Source organism: Mustela nigripes, chromosome 3 (genome assembly GCF_022355385.1).
Source record: "Mustela nigripes isolate SB6536 chromosome 3, MUSNIG.SB6536, whole genome shotgun sequence".
NCBI lineage: Eukaryota > Metazoa > Chordata > Mammalia > Carnivora > Mustelidae > Mustela > Mustela nigripes.
The window spans coordinates 155,374,637-155,399,529 of NC_081559.1; the positions used below are offsets into that span (position 1 = coordinate 155,374,637).

At 40.8% G+C, this 24,893-nt stretch overlaps 1 long non-coding RNA gene across 1 annotated transcript; it reads right to left on the minus strand.

Moving 5' to 3' along the window:
* Window positions 1–655: 655 nt before the first annotated feature.
* On the minus strand, window positions 656–24,522 carry LOC132013198 (uncharacterized). The gene is made up of 3 exons (XR_009402914.1): window positions 24,320–24,522; window positions 16,578–16,674; window positions 656–717 (listed from the first exon to the last, which is right to left on the minus strand). It is a non-coding gene; the product is annotated as an uncharacterized LOC132013198 (long non-coding RNA).
* Between the last annotated feature and the right edge of the window lie 371 nt (window positions 24,523–24,893).

The window sequence follows — 24,893 nt, forward strand, 5'->3', positions numbered from 1 at the left end:
TATACTTGAATCATTTGTTTTAATTTAAAGCACACAATCACAAATTTAATATTGTATATTTTGCTATAGATCCAAGACTCTAAACAATTTCTTTAGTTCTTTATTTTTTTAATATAGGTCTACTGACTGAAGTTCCACATCAAATTTCTAGAATAAAATTTAATACTTTCTGGTTTATAGTAACAATACAACTTTGAGACTCAATAAGATCAAGGTTGTGACCAAAAAAGTGTATAAGGTGGTGGCATGTCTCCGATGTATGTGACCATAAAAGACATTGTTCCTATTCAGTTGCATCTATGATCCGTGTCTCTGGGATGGTGGCACACATTTCTTAGAGCATGTTTGGTGCCCATACACTCCTCATGCTAGTTCTGGTCCCGGCTGCCAGGACCGCTCCCTCAGTTCAAACACTAGATTCTAGTAACAGCTGGATTGATATCATGTTACCTTTTATTTCTCCTACTAGTTTATCCTCTCTGGATTTCCATAACCTGAGCAACTAAACCTCCTCAAGTGCCTCTCAAAGAAAACACAAGGGTAATAGGACTTCATTTCAAATAATCAAACAAAATAAAGGCTACATGGTGAAACCCTATACAGTAAGAATAAAATCCTCCCACCAGACCTCCAGCCCAGCATCCCACACATACCCATCCCAGCTCCAGCGCCACTCAGCCCAGTACTACAGGAAGATTGCTGTCTTGCTTCCAGATTCTGTAAAACAACAAAATATAATCAAATACTCGCGTACAACTAATCAGGATGGTTCTGCTTTGATATAGTCATGTGTATTTTCTTCTAGAAACAAAAATGTGATGCTGACCCTTTCTTATGTATGGCTCTTGAGGTGACATCAGAGTTGACATTACTAAGTAGTTGTATGTTTGGCACCATTAATAATACATTTTTTTCTACTTAAGAAATTTGTTCTTCTTGTGAATATCAACTTTGATTATGTTAGTTGCCAAAATGCACACACAAATGTACACACATATTTACACACATATGAAGCAGGAAGAAATATAAAATATTCATGGCAACATCTGCACCCAGACCTAGCTACACTGAATTATACCATTTGCCATGGGGAAGCAGTTGTTCCCATTATCAATGCAACATCAACCCGAGGGAGAAAATGAAAAGTTCATTTTTTTTATTCTAAATCTGAAAATAAACAGAGTTGACATATTACATGTAGGAAGCAGTAAAAAGATATGCCCAAGTCTTGACTTTGAGATAAACGACTTCAGGAGTAAGAAAGAAGATACCAGTACATATAGCCAAAGCAGGGGAGCTGGTCCCCAACCTCTCTCTCCAGGCCTAACACCACTGCCTACTGCCACGCGGTAAGCAGTTGAGCACATGAAAAGAGGGCAGATGAAGGAATCCAACTAAGATGAAAAGATGGAAAAAATGAGCAGTGAAAAATTTTTTACTCTTTTTCAGCTCTGGCCAAACTTGGAGCTGGAGGGGTACCAGGACATTGTCCTGTAACGTTTAGGATATCTTGGGTCGGGGGCGTTAATACTTTTCCTAGGTACAGTTGGAGAGTGGCAGTCTTTGCAGTCCAGCCCCAGTGAAACCTGAAGGAAATAAGAGTGTGGCAGCCCACCACCACCATCAGTCACAAACCAAGCATGGAGAATGACAGGTGTCTCATAGGCCCGTGAAGACAAGCCAATGAGTGGCTCTAAGAGCCTATCTGAGAAGGGACCCCCAACGGGAGAAGGAAGAGGAAGGGAATGCAGCCACCAGAAGGGGGAGAGAGGGACAGTTGCTTCTCTGTGTGATTCCTTCAGGTGTTAGACATAGCAGGAGAAGGGAGGACAGGCACATCAGCAGAGCAGAAAATGCATATGACTCCTCTCTGCCTTCAACATCACGAGACTAACTCCCCATCACCTCGGGGTAACTTAAAAGTTAGATCAGAAGAAAAACAGAGGAAGAAACTTTGCATGGGAAAAATGGGCTTGATACAGTTGAATGCTGAACTAGACTATGTCCATTTCAGAGATCTTGACCAAGAAGCTAGTGCACCAGATACCTTTCATTTGAAGGGCGGGGGCGGGGGGGCGGGTACTGAAGACTCAGAGGCAGAAATTAAAGTTAGTCAAGAAGAAGCTCATGGGCAAAGATGTTAACTTTGAGTTTCCAGAGCTTCCGTTGCAAATAAAAATGATTAAATAAAACATTCGCCGTCAAAACAAATAAGTAACTGAATAAAGGCAAGAAAAAAAGCTACCATTTGGAACAGCAATGTATGACCATACACTTAATATCAGCTACATGAATCACACACTACAGAATAATAGTAGTTTCCTAGACAGACAAGTTTTGAGGGAAGGAGATGTAAGCATGATGTTCAAAAGGACCATGTGATAGAGAATCTAAGAACCATCTAATGATGGAGTCTGGTTTGCCAAGAAGAGCCCGAAGGTGTGAGACGGAGCCAGGTAACTCAAGAGTTGAGGTGTCGCTCTGTTAAACAGCAAGCCCTCCTTATGCGATGGCAACTTAAAAGTGGGGGGATTAGAAGATGATCTTTTTTTTTTTTTATTCTAAATCTGAGATGAAGTGGTTGATTCAGGGCTGTAAGACATCTTCCTCTCAGCTGAATCCTGGTCCCTCCAAAAGACCCACTTTAATTTTTAGCAAAAGTGCCACTTGAAAGAATTACAGTAATCGAATCTGGCTGCAGCCAGAGCAGGCAACTTTGCTTCCAAACCCACTGGAACCATCCAGGATTTCTCTCGCTCTAGATTTTGGAAAATGATAGCATGTGCATTAACCAAATTTAAACTATTCTTTTCAAAGCTAACAAAATAAATACATTTACAAAAAATAAAAAAGCTATAATCCTCTCCCTAAACCCCCCATTCCAGCTTCTCATGAGAAAGAGAGAGGGGAAAAACAAAAACAAAAACAAGGACTATTTTGCTAAAAACTACGAAACTCCGGCTTGGGCTAGTTGTTTTTAAAACTGCCAAAAAACAGGGGCGCCTGGGTGGCTCAGTGGGTTAAGCCTCTGCCTTTGGCTCAGGTCATGATCTCAGGGTCCTGGGATCGAGTCCCACATCAGGCTCTCTGCTTGGTGGGGAGCCTGCTTCCTCCTCTCTCTCTCTTTGCCTGCCACTCTGCCTGCTCGGTCTCCCTCTGTCAGATAAATAAATAAAATCTTTAAAAAAAAAAAAAAAAGTTTAAAAAAAAAAAAACTGCCAAAAAACAAATACCTGTCCCCTCCTACCTCTTTACCTCCTCCTGCTCTGGCTTCTGTCCACTGGAAAGCATCCGGGATTCACACTTCAGCACTGACAGGGTGGGGAGCGAAAGGGGGGAGAATGCTGCCTGGTGGGAGTCAGAACCAAAACATTCATAAACGCATGCATGATCTGCGAGCCAAAGTGCTACTTCTCAGGAATGGCTCCTAAGGGCAGTGCAGAAACAGCAAACAATAAAGCGGGAGACACCAGCCAGGCAGCAGGTGGAACAGGTGTGGAGAGATGGGCACCCAATGTCAAGGTAAAATCGGTCACTCGGATATTCTTTAAAGAAAGCTAACACGCAGCCTGGAAAGACCTGTGCAGCTCTCCAAGTGAGAAATACTCCAGGATTGTTATTATTTATCTGGAGCCCCAGGTGCACACTGAGCTCTGTAATAGGTAGCACGTGCCAAAACAAAGAGCAGAGCCCTTGCCCTGAAGAGTTTGCCGTCTAAAGGCACATTTGGGTACAGTTAGCCTCCACGAATCGGCAAAGCAGAAAATAAACATAGCACAGACAGACACCAAGGAATAGATCTTTGCTGAATGTGTCAAAGCTTTCGGAAACAGGAGGGCTTTTAAGAGAGTTGTGGTTTTCGTTTCATGTTGTATTGTATTTTAAAAAGGAAAAAAAGAAGAAGAAGAATCTGCTGTTAGTAAGGATTTAAAAAGATCTTGACAGGCCAGAGCAAGAGGCTAAATATGGAAAGATGACTTTAAGCAAGATCTACAATGTAAGATCTACATCTGAGTACAAAATAAAAGGACCCTTCAGGAGCCGATTGCAAGTTAGTGCCGCCAACACTGGCTTGTGGCTGAACTCCCCCAAACAGTAAGCTGATCTCAGGGGGAATGCATAAAAGGACTATCTCTAGCTCTTGAATGGGAAAGGGGATGGTTTGGCTCAGGGCAGCCTCTGAGCAAGGCTGACTCAGACTTTACATCCCAGGGCAGGTGACTGAGATGCTGTGTGACACAGGGCTTAGCCAGACTCTGAACTCACACAACACATAAGAGATCCACTCTCTACCTGACACTAATTTGGGTGAGTTCCTTTGCTTCTCCTTAATGGGCTTCCTCCATCTGTTAAAAAAAAAAGAAAAGGGAATGGGGGACCTGGGCGGCTCAGTTGGTTACGCGGCTGCCTTTGGCTCAGATCATGATCCTAGGGTCCTGGGATGGAGTCCCGCATCGGGCTCCCTGCTCCGTGGAGAGCCTGCTTCTCCTTCTCCCACTGCCTGCCGCTCTGCCTACGTGTGCTCTCTACCTCTCTATCAAATAAATAAGTAAAATCTTTTAAAATTAAAAAAAGGGGGGAGGGACGCCTGGGTGGCTCAGTTGGTTAAGCAGCTGCCTTCGGCTCAGGTCATGATCCCAGGGTCCTGGGATCGAGTCCCACATCGGGCTCCTTGCTCAGCAGGGAGCCTGCTTCTGCCTCTGCCTCTGCCTGCCATTCTGTCTGCCTGTGCTCGCTCAACCTCTCTCTGATAAATAAATAAAATCTTAAAAAAAAAAAATTGTTAAAAAAAATTATAAATAAATAAATAAATAAAGGGGGAAGGGAGGGCCAGAGGGAGGGAGGAAAGAAATAATAGAAAAGAAAAAATTCTAAGAACACTCATTTAATGGGAAAATCTTTATAGTTCTAGCACCGTCTGGCACAGAGTGACCTATTACTTCAGTGGCGCCTCCGACGCTCTCCCTGCCTCTCCTCCCCCTCCACTGAAGGCCCGCTTGTTTAACAGGGTCTCCCGGCTCTGTTCCTGAGCTGTGGTTCCAATAAGCCACGTCCTCACCTTCCGAGTGGGCAGCAAGCCCGATGTGGTAGAGGCAGGGCACTATGCAATACCCCTCCCCCAGGCTTCTTCATTCTTAAATTTTAGTTGGGCAAAAATTCCCCCATATTCCCATTTCTGCAGGAATAAAAAACAGAAGCAGGACTTAGTTTCACGATATCATCACTAATTCCCTGTGCTATCGTGGCTCATGATTAATTGGCTTCCAACACTTTCAAACCCATTTCTTTCTCTGTGACTTTGAGACAGTGGAAGTGGTTACACGACAGTGTAAGCAGGAAATTTCTGAGGTGGGAAGCCCTGTGTCCCACCACTCTGGCGTTTGCCTGGGATGTGTGTCTTGTCTTGTTCTCACCAGAGCCTTCTCTTCCTTCTGGGGCCTGAACCTATTTTTTGGCAGGATCTCCTGGAAGTTGCCCTATCCCTCTGCTTTCTCCACCTAGGAACACATTTTCCTCCTCTGTTGGGATCCCTCTGCCAGGCCAGGGCCCTGTGATATCTGCTCTCCCACAGGCATGGTGATTCCCTGCAAATGGCCTCTAGTGGAACCATTCCTGCCAGGACTCCAGGCCAGCCCTCATCTGCCATCTGTAATCTATTCCACCAAATACCAAATGTCCCAAAGCCCCCGCCTCCCACAGTGGACACTGAAGGAGGGAACGTGCTCGGCAGGACATCCTACTCTCTTCTCAAACCTTCAATCACAGCATTATCTCCGACACCTGCCGATTTACTGCACATTGGCCAGCATGATGAGGGGAATACCATCTCAATAGAAGTTTCCACTCCAGTTGCTCATGGGTGCCACGTGTTGACTCCAATGTCATTGAGAGTCATTTGTGTTGGCGAGAGTGCCTATAATAACATCCTCTGATTGGGATTTGTTACTTTTCCTGGTGACTGTGCCATTCCAGCCTGCTCAGAGCCCTAGCATCACTACGGAGTCATGCATTTCACATGCCATCTTTCTCCTTTCTCATTATTGGGTGACTTTTCACTTGGCCTTTTCTGCAGATCAGCCCCTCCGAATATGCCATCTGGAAAAATGAAGAGTGAAAACACTGCCATAAATTAAAGAGAGAGAAAAGTAAAGGGAGAGAAAGAGACTCTTCATCACCCTGAATTAGACCCGATTTTCCCACTCTGTCACCACCCTCACAGGAGCTGGCACGGTCTTCAGAAGCTGTCCCCATTTCTTCTAACTATGGCAGAGAGGGGGGCAGAGAGAGAGGAAGAGAGAGAGAGAGAGAGTCATCCAGTACATTAGATAGATTTGGCTAGATTGATGTCATTGCTCATTAAGAAAACAGGCAATCTGCTTCTCGTTCTCATTGGAGAAAATAAATCTGCACAGAGCCCAGCCAAATAATGTGTAGCAAATGATCAATGTTATCTGAGGGAGAAGATGATTGATCCTTTATTTCTTACACCCTCTCATGCATAATGCATAAAATTCAGGATGTCCTCAGCTTGCCTCAGGACCTAGCAGTGATGTACCACATTACCATGCAGAACACTCATTCTGAATTTCTAGTGACAGTCTCCATATCCCTGAGCAAGTGGGAGCCAGGAATGCTTCAGAATTCGAGACTCCCTGATAGTGGCATGATGGATTTTTGAATCCCTTCCAGGCCTCTTTACAAATACATGCATGACTCAGGGAAAGTCTCAAAAGAATCTCGGGTCTCAATATCCCCTAATACAAAGCAGAATTGGTAAGACTGGCTTCTTTTAGCATATCAGATCAAAGATTAGAAAAACGGAAATTTGGGGGAGAAGCAAAAATGAGCTAGATGGCTAACAAGGGAAACGGTGTTTCTTTTTCATTGGAATGGTTAGGTTTCAGAGATAAAGGTAATCAGTAGTGATTTTGGAGCAGGCTGGATTCTCTGATGTTGTATCTTAAGAAATTTTTTTTTTTAAAGATTTTATTTATTTATTTGACAGAGAGAGATCACAGTAGGCAGAGAGGCAGGCAGAGAGAGGGGACGGGAAGGAAGCAGACCCCTGCTGAGCAGAGAGCCCAATGTGGGACTCGATCCCAGGACCCTGAGATCATGACCTGAGCCGAAGGCAGCGGCTTAACCCACTGAGCCACCCAGTTGTATCTTAAGCGGAAGCTGTTTGGTTCCTCCTTCTCCATACACGTTAAATAATGACAGTGATGATGAGGATGACAATAATGGTAGCTAACATGTTTAGCTACTTATTTGCCAGGCTTTGAATTAAGCATTGTTCATGTTTATCTCATGTAATGCAAATTTTTGGCCAGGGGAACTTAAATTAACTTGCCCAGAGGCCACAGCTAATAACCAAGGAATTCCACAGCCAATGCTGCGGATCTACACATAAAATGCTACTATGGTGGGACTGGGGTCAAAACAAAGGAATCAGTATCAAAGTGTAACCGAGAATCTTTAAGAACTAGGCTAGCGCAAGACTTTGTAAAGTAATAAGAATTGAAAAGAACTAAGGGGTGGGGGGACACCTGGGTGTCTCAGCTGGTTAAGCTGCTGCCTTCGGCTCAGATCATGATCCCAGTGTCTTGGGATCAAGTCCCGCATCGGGGTCCTTGCTCAGCAGGGAGCCTGCTTCTCTCTCTGCCTCTTCCTGCTGTTCTGCCTGCTTGTGTTCTCCCTCTCTCTCTCTCCGACAAATAAATAAATAAAATCTTATTTTAAAAAAAGAAAAGAACAGAACTGAGGAGTTTTAGCCCTTCCTATGAACTCTCATCAGAGAGTTTCCATAATTCCATAAATTCCATAAATTTCAATGACAGCCCATTGGGTAGGCAACCTCATGCCTGCGCTGGTTATGAAACTATGGTTTCTCCGTCTCACACTTCTCTCTGCTCTGCTTCTCATGTCTTCTCTGCTCTGCTCTGGAACTCTGCAGACCGCAGAGCCCGCTGCTCCCTGTTAAGCTCTGTCACTAGGGGGCGTCAGGGAGACCGCAAGACTGCGGGAGGAAGCATGATTCGCGCCTTCCTGGTTTATTCCCTGTTTCTGCTGCTACATTCCAGCAACAACACTTCCTAGCTCTGGCAGCAGGAGCTCACTTCTGCTCACGGTGGCAGTTTTCAGTCCAGTAGCAACAGGGAGGAAAAGCGTACAGGTTTTCTAACACTCCTCGAAGCAGCCCTTCGGTGACACGAGCCCAGCCAGCGTACCCTCCTCAGAGATGTGCATCCCGGCCCTACCAGGCCCAGTCTTCTAAGGTTTTGGGGTGTGTGTGTGTGTGTCTGTCTGTCTGTCTGTATGTGTGTGTGTGTTACCTCTACTTTTGTTTGTTTATTTGTTTGTTTGGGGGAATGGTACCTCTAGTTTTGTTTTTTGGGGTTTTTTTGGTTTTTTATTTTTTTATTAACATATAATGTATTATTTGTTTCAGGGGTACAGGTCTGGTAGTCATCAGGCTTACACAATCACAGCACTCACCATAGCACATGCCTCTCCGATGTCCATCACCCAGCCACCCCATCCTTCCCACCCTTCTTCCCTTCAGTAACCTGCAGTTTGTTTCATGAGATTAAGAGTCTTTGATCGTTTGCCTCCCTCCCCGGTCCCATCTTATTTCATTTTTTTCCCTCCCTACCCCCAACAACCCGCTGCCCTGCCTCTCAAGTTCCTCATATCAGAGAGATCATATGATAATTGTCTTTCTCTGATTGACTTATTTCACTCAGCATAGTAGCCTCTAGTTCTATCCATGTCGCTGCAAACGGCAATATTTCATTTTTTTTGATGGCTGCATTGTATTCCATTGTATATATATACCTTATCTTCTTTATCCATTCATCTGTTGATGGACCTCTAGATTCTTTCCATAGTTTGGCTATTGTGGACATTGCTGCTATAAACATTCAGGAGCCTGTGCCCCTTGGGATCACTACATTTGTATCCTTAGGATAAGGATAACCCAGTAGTGCAACTGCTGGGTTGTAGGATAGCTGTATTTTCCACTTTTGGAGGAACCTCCATACTGTTTTCCAGAGTGGCTGCACCAGCTTGCATTCCCAGCAACAGTGTAGGAGGGTTCTGCTTTCTCCACATCCTCACCAACATCTGTTGTTTCCTGACATTATTTTTAACCATTCTGACTGGTGTGAGGTGATATCTATCTCACTGCGGTTTTGATCTGTATTTCCCTGATGTCGAGTGATGTTGAGCACATGTCTTGTGTCTGTTGGCCATTTGGATGTCTTCTTTGCAGAAATGTCTGCTCATGTCTTCTGCCCATTTCTTGATTGGATTATTTGTTTTGGGGAGGTTGAGTTTGATAAGTTCTTTATAGATTTTGGATACTAGCCCTTTATCCAATATGTCATTTGCAGTCAATGCCCATACCACCTTGAACGTTCCTGAACTGGACTGATAAGTCATTTGCAAATATCTTCTCCCATTCTGTTGGTTGTCTTTTGGTTTTGTTGACAGTTTCCTTTGCTGTGTAAAAGCTTTTTATCTTGATGAAGTCCCAATAGTTCATTTTTTCCCTTGCCCCCCAACTATCTAAGTTTTAATAATTCCATCTTCTTCCTTTTGCTTCCCCAACTGAGGGGTTGGGGGGATCCTGCATCACCACTATGATACCTAGGTGTTTGTTTTTAAACTTTTAATTTCTCTAACACTAAGTAAATAATTCTTAGTATTAAATTCTCTAATTAAACCATAACTCATATGGTTGCAGCTTCCTGATTGGAACCCAAATGATACAACCTTCAAGTTGTTTGCCTGCATGTAAATTCCTTGCATTTATTACTGAGTGATTAGAATAGCTGGGGTGGAATCCAACCCCAGGTTTGTCTGGTTCTCCAATATTCCATGATGACTCCCCACAAGGCAATGCTATCTACTTTGCCTATGATCAATAAAAGGACACACATGAAAAACATACAACATCATGCAAATTAAAGCCTAATAGATATCTGGCTATTATGTAAAATAACGATACTGCATGCATTAAAATTCTTTATCAATACTTTTATTAATAATAGTGGCTATCATATATACAAAGTGAGATCCACTGCACTGAAATGTTTTGTTTAATGAGTTAGCTTGCTTCTGTGTTTGATAAAATAAGTCACTCTTGGTGTCCAAAAAAGGATCATGCAACTCTCTACCTAGTTTGACCAGTGAGACAACAGTAGTGATTCTAGCTCTGCCAAGACACTTTGGGTAGAGAACAAGACACGAGTTATAACTCAATCCATCATCATTCTCATAATAAAAGAAGCATCTGAAACTTGAAAAAGATCATGGTGGATTTGCCACCTGTCAGTATCTGGCAGGACTCTATGATATAATGGCAGACACCCCAGAGACCAAGAGACAGCAGGATCAAAGGGCATACTGTGTATGCCAAAATGGACAGATACCTCAGACCCACTATCCCAACAAGGTGATTATTGCAGCTACACATACACTGTGAGGCTCAAGATGGTTGATGAATCTAAAGACTAAGAAAACTGGGAACACAGACTCTTTACTGATCAGATGCCAAGAAGTCAGAAACTACTCACAGAAAGGAACATTAAGTCCTCACCAGAAACTCCAGGATATGATGTGAAATAAGGTCAGCTAAGTTTATTTGGGTAAATGGGTCTAGAAATATTTGTTAAGTCTTCTATTAAATTAACCCAGCTCCACAGCATACATACTGAAATAAAAGCAGAAGTTCTTATGCCACTTCATACATAAATACACACACACACACACATTTTATATATCATGGAAGGGATTATGTTTTCTTATTTTATTCACACAAAGGCCATATTGCAGTGAGCCCACCTGAAAGACATGACAAACATACTCAAATTTCTAGGAAATCCTAACAGGGACCAAAAGACAAAATGAATAATTTGACCAACCTGGTGGCCAAAACTACAGTGAAAGGTAGAATGGTGCACTAGCTCTAAAGAAAAATTGTCACCCTCCTCCCACATAATGCTTCATTCTAAACAAGTGCCCTTGGCAGCACCTCCCACAATGTCACACATCCAGTGAATACCTAATAAATACTGGTTGCCTCTGATAACGCTGACAGAACACAAAGGCATTATAATGAATAGTGGGTGATAAAAATATATATAGGTAATGGCTCAGTAGTGGTTGTGTCTTTCAACAGCAGTTTGGAAGAATAAAACCCGCTATTATATTATAGATAGATAACATTAGATGTGAAAACTGTAACTCCCTTATCTGGTGTCACCCAAGGAAAATGGAACTAGGATGAAAGCACAAGCTTCCTTTTAGTAGCATTAAAGAAGTCACCACTCACTTGGGGGCCATAATCAAGAATCTACACCCTCTGAATTCGGAGGCAAGGTCAGGAAACAACCAACCATTGAAAGAGAAACTGCATACAAGGGATTAGCAATTCAGCGGTCCTAAGAGTTGGTGTGTAAATGCGTTGTTGCATGGACTAAGGAATCCACCAAGCCCAACATTTCAAAGGCTAGAATGTAGGGAACAAAGGTTATAACTTCATCAACTGTATTGGATAACAAGTATAAAGAAGAGCTGTAGCAACAGAAGAGAGGTGTGTGTGTAGTCAAGGAAAGCTGGGTAAAGAATGTGACTTTGTATTTATCCAATAGTGAACAGGAGACAGACATTGCAGTAGAAGTAACTATTCCTGTTCTAGAAGAGTTATTCTATTTGGGGGTGCAGAAATAATGTACCCAGCTTTGAGAGACTGGCATAAGGAAGAGCTGCCAGGTAAAGGAATAGAAAAGGAGTATAACAAGTTAATATAAGTCACTTTAGTGTCATACACGGTATCAAAGGCAAGTCTTCCAAACTGGAAATCCACATTCATGAACAATTTAAGGGACCCAGACTCCATGAACAAGAAGGCACCAGATAAGTTGCAAATGCATCTGGGCTCCTGCAGGAGGCACCACCCCTCTGATCTGGGAAACTTGAACTTAATAATGATTGGTAGACCAAAAAATGAGGAGAAGGATTGTACCATGTTTATAAAAACAGCCAGCAAAATGCAGATATCCATGCCTTCTGGACAGGGCACATGATCTGAAAGTGAGCTCTGTTTCATTAGACATGGGCATCTTCTCCCATCTGATCATCTGAAACCATATATTGGCCTGGTGTGACTCCAGATCTGAGCTAACTCCAGATCAACTGGACGACAGAGCTGAGAACCAATTCCTGGACAACAATGACAAAATCAAGTCACTGCCACCCTGATATATGTCTTGAACAGCCAGCTGCCCTATCCACATCCCCATTCCTGCCACAGCAGCCCCGAGTCTGCCACCTAACAGGGCTGGAAACGTACATGTTCACCTTATGGTGTATCATCAAATTATCTCCCTTTTCGTGTTTGTCCTTAATCTCTCCAAACAAGTCATGAGCAAAACCATGAGAAGGACCATGTCCTAAATGTCTATATTGTGAACTAAGTTATTGGTGAACATACTCTATACCAAGCTCTGCACAGAGAGCTTTACACAGACTACTTCACTTGTCACAACAACTCTATGAGGTATGTTTTCTCCATTTTATACAAGAAAAAATCAATGCATGAAAGAGGTAGGTAATTTGCTTGCGTTTACACATGTAGTAAGTAACAGGGTTGGATCAAGTCCAGGCATATATTCACAACCATGATGGAGAGATGGTGGTGTACAGTGGCTAAGTAGACAAAAGGACATGCCCTCCAGTTGCTCACTACATTATGTTAGTGATGCTGGCATAAGAGTAGACAGATTAACAGAAGAGTAAATTCAGAAATAGACCCATATGCATCAGAATTTATAATCTGATAAAGTGTTTCAAAACAATAATGAAAAGATGGAAAATTCAATATGTGATGATGAAGAGTGTAGTTACCCATTTAAGGAGAAAGGGTTAAGTTCCTAACCAGTGCTGTACATGGAATGTAAGAAACATTCCATATAAACTAAAGATTCATAAAAAAAATCATAAAAGTACTAGAAGAAAATATCAGTGAAATTAATATAGTCTTGGTCTGGGAATTACAGCAAAGATAGAAATCATAAAGAGAAGAGATGAATAGATTTTGTTACATACCATTATTCAAGTTTCTCTTTGACCCAAAAAACCAAGGGTTTTTTTTTAACAAGGGTTTGGAAAAGTTGACAAATTGGGGACTTACGGGGAAGAATTCATGACAAAATAATTAATATGCTTAATATATAGTGAATTTATAAATCAATAAGGAAAATATAAACATCCCAATAGAATAAAAAATGAACAAAAGTTATAAAAAGGCAGACAATAAAAGAATACAAATGGTTACACACATATAAAAAATGCTCTATCCTATTAGTTAGAAAATAAATGCAAATCAGGACAACAATCTGATAGTATTTTTAATTTAATAGATTAATACAGATTTTTTTAAACACAAAGCCTAGGGGTGCCTGGGTGGCTCAGTGGGTTAAAGACTCTGCCTTCGGCTCAGGTCATGATCCCAGGGTCCTGGGATCATGCCCCACGTCAGGTTCTCTACTCAGCAGAGAGCCTGCTTCCCTTCCTCTCTCTCTCTGCCTGCTTGTGATCTCTGTCTGTCAAATAGATAAATAAGATCTTTTAAAAAAAAACCCACAAAACCTAATGTTGGCAAGTATTTGAGAAAACACAGGAATTCTCATACACTACTGGCAACAACATAAACTGGTTTAACGTCTCTAGGTGACAGTTTGGCTGTAGCTATCAATTTTTTTTTCCAGAAATTCTATTTTCTAACATAATTTGTTAAATGTGTAAAAAAAAAAAAAAAGATTGCAAAGGTATTTATCATAGAGTTTGTTATGATCAGAGAATGGTGGAAACATACTAAATGTCCATCTTAAAGAATCAGCTTAATAACTACTGATAAAGCCATACAACTGATTACAATGTGGCTATTAAAAATTATAACCTAGGCTTAATGTACTGACACAAAACAATGACCATATTATCAAGTGAAAGTAGATTATTAAACAACATGAATGTGATGATTCATGGATTATTATTTTAAAAAATCAAAATGTATGTGGAGGGGTCATTTACGCAAATGTAAGAAACAGTATGGAAAAGCATACACCAACATTTTAACAATATTATCATTGGATAATGGGGTTACATGTCAAAGATATTTTATTTCTTTTATTTTTTCAATTTTTTCTCTGTTTTCGTAGAAAGATTTTTATATTGTATTTAAAAAACAGATTAAAAGTGACATTGCATTAAAAATATGAAACTTATCTTCTACAGTTCTTTCTGTTAGAGCTCTTATCACAGTCATACGTGATTTGTGTGCCCACCAAAGTGGGAGAAGTGTTTAATCACTGGAAAGTTTCAAGCCCTGCACTTGGACGGCTGGGGAGCCTATGTCACCTGACCAAAAGTAGAATCAGGGCTCTATGGGTCAGTTTACTGTTAGCAGAAGTTTGGGGATGCTGTCCTGAGAAATCACTTGCGTGAACTCCCTCTTGTTCTCTGCTCATGAAACCTCTACAATGAAGAAAGCATTGGACTCATGCTCTTATACTTTTCCATTTGTTTCCAAGTTGTTGACTGGAAGGTGGATTGAGAATTGATCAAAAATGTCAAATACTGAATTCTTAGGACAATTCGTATGCCACAAGTGTCTTAAATTTGGGAGACAAAGGGAAAGTTAAACCGTTTCTCGACCCTCCTATCTGCCACCTGCCACCCTCCTGTTTCCCCTTACACACATCTATATACATCCACAGACATCATTCTTCTCACCTCTCGGAGGACTCGGCCAGAAAAGCTGGAGCTGTCAAAGAGAATCCTCTTTGGGGTGTAACATGTGTCCCCACTTGAGCAATTACAGCCTTATGTTCATCCAGGCTGGACAGGCTGACCCGTCTCTTAAGTTCTTTATTAAACAACATCTGTATCTCACCCCCACCTCATCATGGTAAGAGAGAGATTCCCACGCGCAGCCTGATAACAGCTGCTTTATCAGTCCTTCTACAATCTATGAGAACACCAAGGAAAAACTCCCAACTGTGAAGCAAGGATGATTGGAAACACACCAAACACCAGATTAAAAGCAGGAAAATTGCACCAAACCTCAGAGAGACCTTTTTTTTCTATGCTTCACATGGAGGCCCCCCATTATCACTGACTTCTGGATTAAACTGTTAAAGTTTTATGAATTATTACCATGTTTTCTGTGGAAAACTATAACCTAGGGCTTTGTTTTTAACTAAATCTCCATGTGCCAGCTGGCAATTTTCTACCAATGCTGATTTTTTTTTAAAAAGTATTTTTCTCACATAGAAATGCCTCCCCACCCAAATCATTGCATTCCCCAGGCATATTTCACTCCGATTCCAGACAAGTAACACTACAATTCATCCTCATCTCGGCAATTGTTACATCAAAAAGAAAAGACAGAGATATAGCTAAATGAATTGCATGGAGAAAGCCAGGAGGATAATTAGAGACAGCTTTCATTTGAACATTTATATAGCTCAGGAATCTACTACAGGGGTGTTAGAAACAAAATCTGAAAAATTATTTACCTATATCTTTTCATGTGTTAGAAAACTTCCATTAAAAACAGGTAAGGCATAGATAGGGTGACTGGAGAAGACTAGATGGTGAATTATTCATTCTAGCAGGGCCATTCCAGGTCACAAAACGGGAGACTTCTTATAATTTAAGACATAATAGAGATGGAGGATGACAGAGCTCTGTTAAATCAGCTCATACTGCATTCAGTTCTTCAGAACGCAGCACTGATAAGACATTCGTAGACCCAGGAGAGAAACATCTGAGACGAATTGTCAGGTATCAGAAAAGCAGGTCAGAATGCAAGCCTGTTTTTTAAAGTGATTTGTCCAGAAGACCAGACAAAGGGAAAATATTGTAGAAGATCCCTTCACGTCCCCTGATTCCATGCCACCATTATTAAAATGACTGTAATAATAAAGAACAATCAGCACATTTTTTAAGGTGAAGCAGAATTTTAAAAATCAGACCATGACTGGTTTTTTAAAACATTTTCAATGATCGTAAAAATATTATGTATGCCTAGAGGCAACCTTTTAAAATACAGAAAATCAAAATAAAGAAAGGATCTCTCCTCTTACCACTCAGAAATAAAAACAATCACTAAGACTTGGTAAAAATGACGGTATATTTTATGTGGAGATACATGTATTTGATAGTGATAATCTAGAGCATATATATTTTCCCCAATTGGGTATATATATTTCTTCTCAAAACTCCCTTATAAATAGGGTTTAGAACCTGCTTTTTATCATTCAACCTTCTTAAGTATTTTAATTACAATGTCACAGTGTTTTAAATTTATCATCACTATCAAAAATGGTTTTAGGCACCAATATGCATTTTACATAAAGGTTTAAAAAAAATCTTGATATTGGATCAAGCAACTTCCCAACATATGAAACATGCATACCCAATCCAGGTTTTGCAATATTCACTGGGGGATCATTAATCCTCTGGAAAAAGAAGACAAGTTACATAATCTCTGTAAACTTCAGTTTCCTTACCTGCAAAATGTCATCACATTGCTGCAGACTGTGTATCCCACATAACTCAGTCCACGAATTAGTTATATAAGCAAAAATATCCATTAAAAGGGGAGTCCTAAAGTGATACAAACATACCTTAAATATTTTATAGTAACGTAAAATATACAAATGAACATTCATTAAGCTTATGAAATAGTGTGAAAGCCTTTTTTTTCTTTCTTGCATAAAGCACAGCCATAATGTATCTATATCTTCCCGTTTTACTTTCTTTAACAAGAAACAGAACATGCAGTTCTTGTTGTAAAACAGTAAAACAGTCTAAGTGCAAAATCTTTCTAGATTTTCCACCACACTAAATTGAACAGCAACTTGTTTAGTGAATTCCTTAAGAATTTCTAAACATCCAACTTAAGTTTTCATACAAACAATATCTTTCTTTCCCACCTATATATTACCTCTTTACATAACACTTAACCAATGTACATAATTTCAACAACAAATGCATCTGGAAAACAGGCTTGAGAACAAGCTCCATTGATCCTTCACACTTCCCTCCACTGAAAGCTGCTGAAGGACTCAGTGCACTAAAAGAATAATCGAATATCCACTGGCCTTGAGCAACCAGTGTTGTGAAGACCAGTGGACATGTAGTAGAGGGAGGGAAAGCCTCAGATAAGACAGACATGGAGTAAGTGTGTAAGGTTGCTGTAAGTATCAAAAGAGGTAATGCACAAGAAATAGCACAGTGTGTGGCACTTAATTAGCTCGTGCTAAACATTAGCTTAGAAAGAGAGAGAGAGAGAGAATAAGAAAATAACAATTCCTTCTGCCCTTTGCTCATCATCACTGCAATCTAGTCCAGGTACAACCAAGACCAAGCAAAGAGAGCCTAGACCTTGAGGATTTGTCAGGCTAGTCCTAACAGATTTGAGATGAGGGTCTGGCATAAATCAGATGCAGCAAAATGAAAGTACTTTCCAGAACACAAGTTTTCTGGCTCTGATGATAAGTTATCATGGGATAAATTGGATCCTGGAGTCAGAAACCATATGAACTCACAAGCCAGAAAAATGGTGGATCAAACACGTTGATTACCAGGAAAATAAAAAGACACTGACTGGGAGCTTTCAGTATCAGGCTACCCTTTCAAGCCCAAACTGTCTGCTTCATTATCTCTGGGATGTTTATATGTTTACATTTGTAAATGGTTGTTTACTGTCTTTACTTCTCCTGTCATCCAGGTACCAGGAAAGGAAGCCCCAGTGAAAATTTAACTTAAAAGAAATTATAAACCTGCATCGTCCTGGCTTTACTCAATCTTTATCATCATCCTTCTCCACCTAAGGAAATTCCTTTCTTGCCAACAGCCCAGGCAGAGCCGTTTCCTATTCAATTTTCCCTGCAGCAAAGAAGACAACAGCTAACATAGGGTTTCAATGAGCTGCATTTTGAGAACATAGAAAAATACAGTACAACAGTAAGCAGAAAGGACTTAATTGTCTATAAGAGCCGAATTGACAGAGCAGACACAGACAATCGGTGGATGATGTCTCAACAATGTAAATAAATAAGAACAGTATGATAAATGCAGTCAAAATCCCTGAGAGCAAGAGTTGTTGCTGACTCCTCTTAGAGATACTGGGCACTGAAAAGACTATAGCAGAAAAGAAGTTAGAGAAGTCCTAGAACCAGGGACATTACGGAATGTCCTCAAAGAAACACTGAAGTTTTTGTGGGAAATGCCTATGAGGTAACAATGAAAGAATGAGAAAAGAAAAGCTTCTTCACATGACAATTTGGAGCAAATAAGTAGGTCCCAGGCCATATTTGGGTTATGTCAAGTTCAGTCTTCTTAGGATCACAGTTCACTTTGATAACTTGTGATAAAGGTACAGACCTCAAAATAGTACAAACACTTACAATGTAACCCAGAAATTGCACTGCTGGGGACTTATCCCAAAGAAATAAAGATGGGGGTGGGGGGTGCTGGGTAGCTCAGTCGGTTGGGCATCTGCCTTCGGCTCAGATCATGATCCCCAAGTCCTGGAATCAAGACCCTCATCAGGCTCCCTGCTCAGCAGAGGGGTCTGCTGCTCTCTCTCCAGCTCCCCCTGCTTGTGCTCTCTCTGTCTCTCTGTCTCTGTCTCTCTCTCTGTCAAATAAATAAACAAAATCTTTAAAAACATTTTTTAAATTTTTTTTAAAAAAGAAAGAAAGATGTGGAGGCACCTGGGTGGCTCTGTCAGTTAAACATCTGCCTTCAGATCAGGTCATGATCCCAGGGTCCTGGGATCGAGCCCCACATCAGGCTTTCTGCTCAGTGGGAATCTGCTTCTCCCTCTGTCCCCACTGCTCTCTCTCTCTCTCTCACTCACTCTCTCTCTCAAATAAATAAATAAAATCTTTTTTTAAAAATGACTATTCACACAAAAATCTGTACACTAGTGTCCATAGCAGTTCACAACAGCCAAAAACCATGAACAACTTAAATGGTTTTCAGTGGGCACACGGAAATACCAGCTGTGACATCGCCCTCCCATACCACCTATTGCTTAGCAATACATGGAAGTGAACCACGGATACACTCAACAACTTGAATAAATCTCCAGGGACTTATGCTGGGGGTGGGGGGGCAAATTTCAAAAGAATACAAATTGTATGACTTCCTTTATATAACATTCCTGAAATAACAAAGTTACAGAGCTAAAGAACAGACAAGTAGTTGCCAGGGATTAGGACTAGCAGAGAGAGAGGTGGATGCAGCTATCAGAGGAGTAGCAGGAGGGGTCTTGATGATTGTGGACAGTTCCGTACCTTGATTGTGGTCATGGTTACATGCACAGTACATAACACAAACACACAGAACCACACACTCAGGGATAGGTGAACCTAGAGAAATGTTAATAAACTCTGTAGACCTCAATGTCAGTTTCCTGGTTTTGATACAGTGCTATAGTGATGCAATATATTACCACTGGTCCTGAAACACCAGACCTCTCTATACATGTTCTGCAACCTCCTGTGAATTTATAATTATATCAAAATAAAGGTTTTCAGAAATGCTGGTCTATATGTACTGATATGGAAATATAATTTTGTATTATTCAAGTCAGTCATTGAATAGAATCATGGTGTGATCCTCTTATGAAATTAAGAGATTGAAGACAGAAAGAGAGAAAAGCAAAGACAAGACAAATTCTAGCCTTTTATTTGATATATTTCTGTGCTGATTGAATTTTTTTACTTGATATTCTGTACAGTTTGAATTCTTTTCACAGTATGAACATATTATTTTTATCATTCAAAAGGCAAAGAAGAATAATATAAATTATTCTTTTAAATCTATGGACCTCCTCCCCCCAGAAATTCATATGCAATTATGTACACAATTTTAGCAATCTCATAGACCCTGAAGCCCATCCACAGATCTCCCAAAGAGTATGTGTGCCCCTGACTAAGCACCCCTGCTTTAAAAAATTGACGCCTGCAGACGTGGAGAGAAGTAGGATCAAGGGACCTATTAAATATATTCTGTAATCACCCTGGGCCCCATTAGCTAGGACACCCAGCCACACTCAAGTGGGAAATAAAGATTCATTTCTTTGTTTCTTTGGAAGTGACTATATGTGGAACTCTGAATTGCAACTTTAGGAACCACACCAAGGGTGATCATAACAAACATGAAGGAATAAATTAACATATAAATAACTTATTACTAAGAGTACTTAGAACAACATGAGGAAATAGAATGGTTCTTTGAGCATTTGTTTACTAGCCATATTCCAGGCAATATGCTAGGCACTGGAAATAAGGCAGTGAGAAAAACAGGCTTGTTTTCCACCTAGAAACTACTGGGTGCCTGGAGGCATGGCAATGTTCTTGGCCTGCTTAATGCAAGACATCCCATCTTGTTGAAAATCTTCAATATATAAACAACATGTATAATTGATAGTATTATAGAACCAGAGTGGAAATGTTCTGTATCAGTCCCTAAAAGAAATATAATACATGAATAGATAAAGAAAGATCAGATGGACAGACAGACAGACAGAAGTCCACTATCAAATAGCTACGTTCATCCAGAACCCTTTCAGACAATCAAATGGTTTAATATTTGACTCAAACATGGCTAAATGATCCAATAACCAATAATCTAGACAAATATATCTTATTCAAAAAAAAAAAAAAAAGGAAAGCTTGATACAGAACCACAATAGTATATTAACAGAAAAGGGACCGGTAGGAATGTAGATGAAATGTTAAAAATGTTGAAGCTGAGAAGCAGCATGGTATAGAATCCATGTGGCTAATAACACAACCTGTGGCCCGACCACCTAGGTTGGAGTCTCAAATCTGTCACTTACCAGCTCTGCGACCAAGAGTTACTCACTCTCTGTGCCTCTTCATCTGTAAAATGGACATGTGTAAGAGTTGAAGGCTGAATGAACTCAAGTTCATGTATTTGCCAAATAAACTTTATAACAAATGTTTATTGGACTGAAACCAAATGCAGAGGAAAATATTACTGGGAAAGAAGCACCAGGTGGTACTACAGAGAGACACTCTTCCAGACAGAATCCAGGCAAGGCCAACGCAAGAGAGTGAGAGCAAGTTTGGAAAAAGCAGTCCAGGAGAAGTATGACAAGAAGACAGAAAATGAGGGCCCTAGGCTGGCTCAGTCAGTGGAGCATGCGACTCTTGATCTCGGAGTCATGAGTTCGAGCCCCACTTTGGGTATAGAGATTACTTAAAAATAAAATCTTCTTTAAAAAGAAAAAGACAGATTGGCCTAGGGGGAGATTAGAAGCTCAGCAAAAAGAGATCATGCCTGCCAACAAAGGATTTGGGTTTTACTTGATAAGTAATGCTAAACCCCGGAAAGACTTTAAACAAAGAAGACACCTGATCAGTGCTATGCTTTAGGAAAATCACCTTGTCCCACAGTTGATGAGTAGATGGGAAAACCAGTTACAAAATCATTGTATTACAAATGCTTGTACACCAGGAGAAGGGTAAGCGAGGCCAAAGCAGAATGATGACAGTGAAGATGAGTAAGAAACAGAACGATGATCACTGAGGAAAAAGACAGAGAGATCCGAAAAATGGCTGGGCCAGCAAAAGAAATAGAAAACTATGAAAATAGAACTGAGAAATTACTATGTGCCAGACATGCTAGCAATTTCCCTTAAGTTTTCACAAGCAACATTACAAACAATCAAATCAAAGTAGCCCTTTGTTTACCGGTAAGAAACCGAAGCTCAGGAAAGTTATTTGCCTAGAATCATGCCGCCAACGACAAGCAGAATCAAGACTTGAACCCAAAGCTTCCTGATCCCAGACCAGATTCCAAGCTCTCTCCAGGAATTCAAGCTAGTGCTGGGGTGGGGGGTGGGGGGCAGATTCCAACTCTGTGTCTGGACACGCTGCTGGATCTCTAAATGAATTTTTTCAGCAGGCAGCTAGAAAGGCATGAGGAAGTCTGGGGGGGCAGGGGAGGGGGAAACATGAAGGTTGAAGAATGGGATTCAGAAGCTTCACAGAGGTTTTGTAAGGATTAGTGAAGTCGCTGAAGTGAATAATCAATAACAATCAATTGAATAATCAATAACAGATCATTTATAATTATTCACTTGCATGTTCGTGTGCTGGGATATAATCGTGTTTGTCTGAAGAGCCAACACAGCAGTTTTAAAGGGATTCGCCAACAGAAGAAAGCTGCTGTTCTCTCCAGTAAGCAATATTTTAGTGGCAAAACACCCTGTGAATGGTTTGTGAGTACAAAGCAGCAAGCACGTGAATAGCTTTTTACAATGTCACGTTCTCTCCTTCCACTTGGGAAGGAAGCACAATGCTACCATAAGCAGATACTAACAGCACAGATGCTGGCGCTGATGTGAGCATAAACGCTGTCCCGCACCCAAAAAAAAAAAAAAAACAAAAAACAAAAAACGCCGAAGTCCCATGCCTGCATAAATCTCATATTTTTATGAATCACTGCCATTATGGCAACCGCACACTGAAAATTTGTGTCTCAGGAAGTGAATGGATCTTTCTTGATAGTTTAGCTTATCTCAGACTCCTCATAATTCAAACTTGTCCCGGGATCATCTCCAAACAGGGCTTTGCTTCCTAGGTTGCTAGAGAGGCGGCCTGGCCCCCGCGTGGCCGAAGGTGTAGGAATAGAGTGTAATTGTAATCCAGAGGAGCAAAATCTCTCCGATGTCTCTGTTGCCACATTGTAAACATCCGACCACAGATTCAACATGAATTTTTTCATTTCTTATCAACAGCAATTTCCCAGAGCCAACAAATATATTCTACCATACAATTTTATGCTTTGTAAAAGGTGACCTATACTTTCTTTTCAAATGCAGTTTCTTTAATGAAAATATTGTAATGTCAGTCCATGCAAAGCAAATGCATATTAATATGCGTTTACATCTGTCTCATATTAATATTCATGCCTGAATCCACATCCCTACACAAAGCCAATTTTCTGACCATCTGTGTGATGGCTGGTGGATGCAATGAATAAATTTTATTTGTGAGGGGAGTGATAAATCATGTATCTTCAGTTTTTCACCCACAATCTTTCCTCTTAGGTGCAAAAATGTTTTCATCGTGGTTTGGAATATTTAAGTAAACGAAACGGATTAACCCCTTAATACTCCTACGATTACTGACAATTTTATAAAAGCCATGAAAATGCAATCTCAAGCCTTCTAACCAAAAATAAGAAGGGACTATGGATTTACTTGGTTGGATTTGACATCTCTGGTTCCTATGTGAGTTCGGGTGTTTTAGATAATCGTCTGTGTTGTTTAAAATGCACTGCAGCTGTTTTTTGAAAAGTGTCACAGACGAAAAGAAGGCCTTTGCAAAAAAGATTGTATTCCTGAAGAGAGTCCTTACAACCATCAAGTATCTTACAAGTCATATGAAGTGTAACCATACACAATGGGAAGATTTCAAACGGGGAAAGTATATCAGTATTTAGATAATGATCTTGGCACTTACAATTGTCCCCAAGTGAAATATCAAAACTTCAGCAGTACCAACTTGTTTATAAATTCGGTGATCTTTTGGGGAATATTGCATCCAAATCTTAGAAACAATTACCTTTCAGGAACTGAGACAAATGTAGTTAATTAACCTGGCAAACAGAGCCCAAAGGGAATTGTTTCTCAATTGAGAAACAATCATATCATTGATAGAGAGAGCCTGAAAAATATTGCACACTGAAGAAAGAAGTTTGATCTGGTGGCCTGGGTAATGAAAACTGTGTCGGTTGCCTAAGATGGTTTTCTTGCCTCTTCCTGGAATGCTTTCTATGAATTCTAGATGATTGGACTCCTAGATTGAATCCAAACCCCAAGTTTCCATTCAATTTAGTTTACCTTCTCTGAGTTAGACAGGCTTTCCTAAGGTCCCTAAGAATGTCACAAATAGCACAAACCATAACTTCCAGGTCAAAGCAGAAATAAATTGGAACTTAGTGTTCTCACTTACAGGCTGCCAAAAGTTTCTACATCAGCTGTAGCGACACTGAACAGAGTGACAAGGTGAAACAGGAACCCGCAAAGCTATCAATCTACTATACATACAGCCCCAGTTAGCACATGGGTATTCAAACCACAGATGGAGCCAGTTCAGGGAAATTTTGTCCCAAATAAGCAACAGTTACTATAGGAGCACCTGCTCCTTGCAAGGCATCATCTAAGAATGAGCCTAGGAGGCCATGCTGCCCATAGGAAACTTACAAGCCAGCTGGAGACAGTTCTCCCACAAGCAGATTCTCAGCCACTGAGTTGGTGTGTGATGAATATGAACTGAGTACAGGACGCCTGTATGGCTCAGTCGGTTGAGCGTCAGCCTTCAGCTCAGGTCATGATTCCAGCATCCTGGGATGAAGTCCTGAGTTGGGCTCCCTGCTCAGCGGGGAGTCTGCTTCTCCCTCTCCCTACTCATGCTCTCTCTCTCACTCATTCTCTCTCACAAATGGACAAAATCTTAAAATATATATATGGAATTTAAAATCCATGTCAAAGGCTGAAAAGATTCAGATGGTCAGAGAAAAGGAGAAGTCATAGCAGACGGTGGAAGTTTCACAAAGGCCCACATGGGCAGGAAGTATTTCGTTGTAAGGAAGCAGGCATCGTGGGTGAAACTGAGTAGCCTGCACTGGTTACAGCTTGAGAATTAATGTTCAAAACTATGGGAGTGAAGGGAAATGGTTTTGAGTAGTACACATGCAGGCATTAAATAACATTGAATTATAAAGGCAGAGAAAAATAACCTCCTACTAACTCAGTTAATTCTCCTACTTACCTCAAG